This window comes from Papilio xuthus, unplaced genomic scaffold (assembly GCF_000836235.2).
Source record: "Papilio xuthus unplaced genomic scaffold, Pxut_1.1 DF829660.1, whole genome shotgun sequence".
In the NCBI taxonomy this organism is placed as follows: Eukaryota; Metazoa; Arthropoda; class Insecta; order Lepidoptera; family Papilionidae; genus Papilio; species Papilio xuthus.
This window is the reverse complement of record NW_013528989.1, coordinates 2,674,529-2,682,872: the sequence shown is the minus strand read 5'-3', so window position 1 is coordinate 2,682,872 and position 8,344 is coordinate 2,674,529. Positions and strand designations below refer to the sequence as shown.

Below are 8,344 nucleotides of genomic sequence, written 5' to 3'. Positions count from 1 at the left end.
AAATAATAAAATATTCAAACAAAAAAATATTGTTTTTCATTTAAAAGTAATTAAAAAAACCCTACGAATTAAAGACTGTAAACAAACTAGCGCCATCTGTTAGTTGCATTTTGAACCAAAGATTTAAATTTTAATTGGACATTAAATATTTTTCTTTTTTAAAATATACTCGAATAAATTTAAAAAAAACTTATGGCGAGTGAGATTAGAAATAAATTTTCACTATATTACAATTTCATTACGAGAATTTTAATTGAAAATTTATTACCTCTGCCTACCCTTATAAATTGTGAACTTGATTAATTCAAAGGTGTTAATTCTTTAGAACAAAGTTATTTAGAATTAACTTATTAAATCGCTGTTTCTCAATAAATAGGTCACAAAATAAATCTGTAAGTTTTCAGTTCGCAAAAGTAATGGCGCTTTGCATTTGACAGTTGACGCGCGGCACTCGTTTTGGCGGGATTTACGGACGCTATAAAAACATGGCCGCGTTTATTCGTGATATTTATTGTTTTCTGTTGTAGACAGCAAGTTTAATGTTGGATATTTCTCTATGGAATCTAGTGAGAAACTACGCTATTGCAAAGCACAACGTATTACGAGTAAAAATGTGCTTTAACCGCCATATTGTGACGTCATGATTGTAATAAATGAGATTTGTTTCCTTCCCAAAAAGAAAACTATACTTAATTTTCTTTCTACGTCTGTACTTTTGTAGTATTATCTACAGATTGACTATTCTTTTAGACTTTTCTATTTTTCTTTTAAAGCCTTCCAATATCAATATTTTTTTTATAAGTGGTAGAGTGCGCTTTAACATCTTCGCACGTACCGATTCGCCCGGTGCAATACCACGACCACACAAAAGACATGCCTCAAGTGGAAACTATTCCAACTACAATCTGATTAGTATGACGGAGGCCTAAGTAAATCCTCTTTATCTTCCCACCCTTTTCATTATAAGTAAAGGATGGCAAGTAGAAATGGATTTTCCTGCTCTGTCGATCAAACGTAGGCAACGCATCAGCAATTGCGTATATCTATGGGCAACGGTCGCTTCTTTATTTCAGTGGCCGCTCGCTCGTTTGAAAAATAATAATAAAAGATTACGACAAAAAACATTGTCCTCTTCTTATAATTAAAAACATAATCATCAACAGCTCACACGTCCCCACCGAGGGGCTCGGAGCCTACTATAAGTTAAGGGTGATTAATCCATAGTCAACCACGCTGGCCAAGTGCAGGTTGACTTCACACATCCCCCGAGAGGGAGCTGCCTCGGCAGCTAGCGCAGACGGGGCCGCGGACGAGAGCGAAAACGTGGCCGTGATCCCGTCCCGATGCGTTGGAGGAACAGAGGGGTTTAGTGGGTATGCCTCTGCTATGGAGGAGAATCCCACATAACTACCGCCCCCCCCCCCGGGGCGCGGAATATGCATAAAGCATTCCCCTCTAAAAGAAAAAAAAAGGTTGACTTCACACATATCGATGTTTTCCTTCACCCTAACATCGGATAAATATACATACGTAAATCGGAAATGGAAAAACACATTAGTACATGACGGTAACCTAGAACCTGCAGATAACAAGTCAAGTGCTTGACTCCTGTGCCACCGACCCTTGTGAACCTAATACCTATTGTTTATTATTTTCGTCTCGTATCTCTCATCCATTACTAATGTTCAAATAATTTATAACTCAAGGTTACAATTCAAATTTCAATTAAAAATAGTTGAACTGGAATGTCATAGAATTCTGATGCGACTTCCATATCGTTGTCTCTGTTGTTCCCTAATAGAATGAAAGAGATGAACGTACAGCAGTAGAGTTAGGTTAAATAGACGTGTCATAAAATATTTGATTAATATGTCATAAGTGAACAATAGCTTTATTATGTTTGTATGATTGAATCTATGAACAAATTAAGTCATTACGAAGCGTGACTTATCATATCCCTAGCCTTTTCCCGACGGAGGGACAAAGATTTTATAAAGCTATGATTTGACTTCATTTTACCGTCAGCCGACTGTCGTCAAACCCTAATTGGGAAGGAATATTCAATTTTTCTTGTACCATTTCAACTAAGCTCTATGCTTGTGCTAGGATATGGTTTACAATAGTCGAATGTTTGGATTCGAATCCCCGACTTATGATCGGAAATCCGTAACCTTAACCATTAGACTATCGACGCTATAAATAATAATAAAAATATATTTTTAATTACGAGCTTGAATAATAAATTTACATATTTTACATGAAGAATCTTAAATCTATGATATTAAATAAAATAAAAATATATTATTAAAAGGAGTCCCTTTAAGCAAGGTTACGAAGATACTGACAGCGTTCCCTCTTTGAATAGCTATACTAATTCTTTGTCCGAAGGTATCTGCCAGCTCTTCGATCCCATGTGATGTCGATGAACTTTTTTTATATTTCCTTAAAAAGCCTTAAAGCGCTAGGACTCCACGGACAATGGGTCTCGACGCCGAATAGGACAAAATCGTATTTGGAGTCTATTATAAAATAAAATATAGCTAAATACATATAAATATGAGTTATTAAATATTATAAATAAGACAAAACTGTAAGCTGTTGTCGCTTTAATAAATTTGTTATTTAAATTATTCAAATTTTCGTGAGACATTATACTAAACTGATATATAAACACGGCTAAACACTCATGTATATTCGTCCGGTGGTGGCACCGACTAGTTTCGAGCCCATCGGGGGCCTTTCATCAGGATGAGTGGTACTGGTACGCGAAATAATACCAGTACCAGTAGACGAATATACGTGAGTGTTTAACCGTGTTTATATATCAGTTTAATTTGTTATTCGTTGCGATCTTTAAATATTATAATGAGATTGAAAATTAAAAATACGTAGGCTTAATTTCACTAACTATTGAATGTAGAGTCGTTAAGTGGTCACTAAGGGAGCAATACGATTTAGGGACCCTCAAGTAGCGAGCATACCATTTTCTTAAAGGCCGGCAATGCATTTACAGTTCCTCTGGTGTTGCAGATGTCCATGGGTGTCGTTGATCACCTCGGTGTTCCCGACGCTCGTTTGCCACCTTCTCTTATAAAAAAAAAAATTGTTATAAAAGGAACCTATAATATGGCCAGGTACATCAGCCTTCTGTCAAAGTCGAAACCCGTCTGACATACCGGAGATCACACGGGAGAAATAAAACTTTTAAAAATTGTTTTTTTTTTCGTTATTAGCAACGCAAATATGGTTTACGTATTGTATTCAATTTTTAAATAACATAGAGACACACCAATTTAATTGATACTAGTTGCCCGCGACTTCGTCTGTGCGAAATTTAAAAAAAACTTATTAAGTAGCTTATGTGTTCTTTCAGACTATGTTTTATGTATGTAAAATATCATGAAGATTCTTGCAGCCGTTCTGGAGATATCTTCAAACAAACATCCATCCATCCATCTATATAAGTAAGATGTATAAAGTTTAATGTAAAGTCTTAACCACTAAGTAAGGTCGCATAACTTAATAGTAATTATAAAATTAATAAAAAGTCCATCAGGAATCGAATCCTGTCCCCTTTTGAATTTCACTAAACCTATAGAAGGGCAATATCTAACATTTCTTTCCCTCGTATAGAACTTTCTCTTTCATTCGCTTGCGTGTTTGCGTGACGCCCTTCCGTGTACAGACACGGTCCTGTGAAAGGTTTGCGTTGGTGTGCGTAATACAGGTATTGTGTTCAGTGATGCCAGTTTATTCATTCTTGATGAATTTTAGGGAGAATTGAAGACAATTTTTTTTTTCATAATAATTTAAGATTGTTGTAAAATATAGAAAGGAACGTTTGTTACGTAAAAAAATTGGGAAAGTAATATGAAATTAATGCCGATTTGAGCTTTCTCTTATATATTAGGCTCAAGAAGTCCTGTTTCCTAATCGTATTAAAATTAATATAACTAAGTTAAGTTATAAATAAATACTTAAGCCTGATAAATCATACTACTTTGACATATTAAACAAAGAAAAAAAATAGAAAAGCCTTCCAAGCCCAGGAGGTCACATTTGTTCGTGTGACCAGCAAAAATTGTCCTCATAATATAATTCGATAAGGGTTTTCATTTATTAACATTTGAATTACTGTTATCAAAAATATATAATTTGTACTCTGGCCCAGAGAACTGCAACATACAAAGAAGAAAGAAAAAAGAGGTCCATAAAATTCATTTACTTGTTTCAAACCTTATCATATAACTAAATTAAAAATTCTCTATAAAAATTTACCTTTAATTCTCGGGAGCTTTTTCCCTTTAGGGAAATTATTATCGGGAGCTTTTACATTTGTATCTGGCAATACTAACACACGAACAACTCCGCGATACCAAATTCCAGTCGCCAGTTCGTGTTCGACCGTCGTTGAGACTATCGGTATCAGTGTGTGACAGATATTGTGCCTTTTCTGTGTTTAATTCGTGTATTTTAGTGTTTTGTGCGACACAGACGAAATTATACTACGTTTTTTATATATACGGTATGTTTTAGTAAATAAAAATGTTATATAAAGTTGTTTTTATACGGATTTTTTAATGAAAACACTTGTTTTGGTCCCTCAGTTAACTGTTGACTACATCGGTTTAAATAAGCAAATTGTTAAGTTAATTACAATAAACGTGGTATTTTAATATTACAGCTAACTTATAAGTATTTAGTTTAAAAAATGTAATAATTTGATTTGTTAATAGCGTTGTAGTTAAAGGTATGGATTGCAAAACATGAGGTTGTAGTGTCGATTCCGTTTTGCGATTATATTGAACTTTAAAATTATATATTTATATATAAAATTAATAGTGTCTGTAATATAAAATATATATATTTAATAAAACATTTATATTTGCTTAGTTGATAACTGAAAACATTTTTAAAATGTATGTTTGTCCGCGTTTGTTTTCAATAGTCTTAGGAATGGGTGGACAGATTTTGACGGGACTTTGCAGTCAAAGTCCCGTCAAAATCAAAAGCTATCTTCCAGTGAAGATAGCTGATGAACGCGGGCATGTTATAAGATTCTGCTCTGTCGAAGTTTCGGGCGTTCGCCAGTTCTATGATAAATATAAATTGGATTAATTGAGCTTAACCTAAAGATGTGTTCACATTTTAATGATTTCGTTTGTAATTTATTATATAAGCTATAAGCAATTTAGTATACGCCAAATAAACCATTGTAAGAGGACATAGAAAAGCATTGGGGTGTCTTAGAAAGTATATATTTGCGGATTTTTACATTCGTAAGGTTTCTTTGAATATATTTGAAGGTTGGATTTGTTTTTACTAATCTTGCTTATTTTGTCAGTCATCAAGGTTTTTAAATATGTTTTTTAGCAATGAAAACAATTAGCCGTTGTTGTATACGACTCGTTTTTGTTATTTTTAAGATGTTTACAATATTTTTTTTATCCTGAATGGATTAAACGAGTTTATTATTTAATATTACTAGCTGTCTACGTGAATTAATAGAAAACATAATTAGTAGTCTACGTGTTCTTCCAGACTATGTTCTATATATATGACAAATTTCATCAAGATCCATGGAGACGTTCTGGAGATATTTTCTAACAAACATCCATCTAAATATTCGCATTTATAATTAAATTATTCAAGCTTTCGTGAGACATTATACTAAACTGATATAAAACTAGTTTCGAGCCCATCGGAGGTCCTTCATCAGGATCAGTGGTACTGGCATTAGGGCCGAGTCCGCAAAATAATAATTTCGCATTTATAATATTAGTAAGATTAAGTTGAAATCGTATCTAAGACTCGAATAAGTATAGAGCTATAGGAACCTTCGCTTGTACAACAAAACAAATATGACCATGAATTCACACGAGGTATTTTAATTCAGGTACAGTGATGTTCAAACTGTTCTATTGAATGGACTGACTGGCTGTAAGAGATAGTATTTTGTGTATATTTGATTAACGCCATTTTGGCGCTGATACCAGTTTCTGGTGGTGTGTAACTAATATAGATAGGATTAACTATCACGTAACAACAACAGCGTTTAAGTAACGAAGCAGATGTCATTTCAAAGCAATCCCGAACTATAAAGTTGGTGTCTTCTCATTTATTCTGCTTGAAAGAGACGATATTTCTGTAGTTTGCAGTCATTTTAAAATGTAACATAATCTTACTAATATTATAAATGTATGTTTGGATGGATGTTTGTCTAATCAAGTTTGTTTTTAATACTGCGAGGACGGAGTCCCGGACGATAGCTAATCATGTTTCTTTTGTCATGAATAAACTTTAAAACTTAATTGACATTTAAAAGAAGAAAATAAGAAACAAAAGAACGCTGAAAAGCTTCGTCATTTCTGTTTTTAATTAGTACTTTTAAGCAGCAGTCCTATTAATTCAAGTTTTCTAATTAGGTCAAGAGAATTTACGGTTATCAATATACGGCTTCGTACGGTTGGATATTTTTTTCTAAACATTTCAAAGCAAAAATGCCTAATTTTTTCGCACCTTATCTGGCCCCGACGGAAGACCTCCATAAGCGAGAAACTCGGGTTAAAGAGAAATCTCTTTAAGTGTAAATATCTCCTTCCCTTGGAGTCTCGCTTATCCAAGTACTACAGTACTTAGAACTTAAAAGAGAGACTCAGAGAGAGTAGATTTGACGGAGGAGTGGACGCATAGGAAGTGGAAATGTTATCTTTCTGTGTCCACCCTTGTGTCGATTAATGGTACGCAACACATCTGTTAATACAGATGTCTATGAGTACTGCTTGTTTCGCCATTTCAGCGAATTTAAATGGCAGTTTACCACCTTATTATATAAAAAAGAAACAAATTAAAAAGTTCGTTATTTGATACAGTTTGAGAAGCGCTGGTTGTAATTTTTATCAAACACACGTCGTATTCGTTATTCAGTCCGTGGGAGCGCAAACATTGGTTCATGATAACTGCAAGTAACACGTATCTAACATTTGGGACACTTTTAATATTATAAAGTGGCAAATGAGTAAGCGGCCACTCGAATTCGATAAAAAAACAAGCGACAGCTGCCCATAGGCACCCACAATTGCAGTGTTGCTTATCACTAATCGAGGGAGGAGGAGACGCACAGAAAGAGGACATTTTCTGTTCCTATGCGTCTTCTCCTCTATCAAATCCACTTCCCCTTCCCATCCACTCCTAGTAAGAATATGGTGGGAAAGGGCAGAGGAATAAAATGAGTCCTCCAGTACACACACTCGTCAGACTGTAGTTGAAATGACTGGAATTGTGTCATGTGTTGTGAGGTGGTAATGCAGCTGACGAGGCCCACAGTACAACTGATGTTTGCCTCAACCACTGTTAAATTTTTGAAGACTATTGTGTTCCTATTCTTCTCCTAAATGACATAGTCACAGTTTTTTTTCTTTCCTTGTAAGTCTTTATTTCCATGTGACGCCAAGTAATAACGTCTGCGACTTTATGAAGTCTAGTCTAGACGGGAAATGTGTTATTCCTAGACGGGATTCAATTTGCCTTATCAATTGAATTCATTTTGTATTCAGCAAGGCTGCGACGCTAAAATATGAAGGCGTTAGAACCTGATGATACTTAAAGTGAAGATGTTTTTTCTAATATTATAAACTAGCTGTCGCCCGCAACTCCATCCGCACGGAATTACGTAGTCTATTTGTTCGTCCAGACTATGTTCTACATGTATGACAAATTTCAGCGAGATTCATGCAACCGTTCTGGAGATACCTTCAAACAAACATCCATTCATCCATCTCCACATCTACATCCATCTAAACATTCGTATTTATAAAATTATTAAGATGCGAATGTTTAGATGGATGTTTGTTAGAAGGTATCTCCAGAACGACTCAACGGATCTTGATGATATTTGGTATACATGTAGAACATAGTCTGGAAGAATGCATAGACTACTTATTAAGTTTATTTTACGGAGTCGCAGACAACTAGTAGATATTATGAACGTACGTAAAGTTTTTATATATATTTTTTTTTACAATTTAAATATATAATAAGTTGTATACTGAAAAAGTGTTTTTTGTATAATTAAACCGGTTTCAGATTATTTCACACGGAACGTATAAAGGTCTACTAAATCGATAATTTATGCAGATTGAATGCAAGCCCGTCACTATTTGTACGGGCTATCTCAGTCCGCGCTGCGCCATGCGTATGGATGTAGTGATGTTCATATGATATATCGATACAATTATAACTTTTTCAAATAAAATTATATTGCTGGGCTATTTTTTACTAAAATGTCTACCATGATTTTTTTTTTAAATATCAGCAGATTTTTTTTGTAAATTTACTATTATAA

The 8,344-nt window shown here is 34.3% G+C and overlaps 1 protein-coding gene across 3 annotated transcripts in view; it reads left to right on the top strand.

Annotated features, from left to right (window-relative positions):
- The first annotated feature begins 4,410 nt into the window (after positions 1 to 4,410).
- The window catches only part of sli (slit guidance ligand), an 82,612-nt gene continuing 78,678 nt past the window's right edge, over positions 4,411 to 8,344 (top strand). For all 3 annotated transcript variants that reach the window (XM_013310023.1, XM_013310018.1, XM_013310010.1), the window contains exon 1: positions 4,411 to 4,525. The gene's annotated coding sequence lies outside the window, so the exon portion shown is untranslated. The remainder of the gene's footprint in view (positions 4,526 to 8,344) is intronic.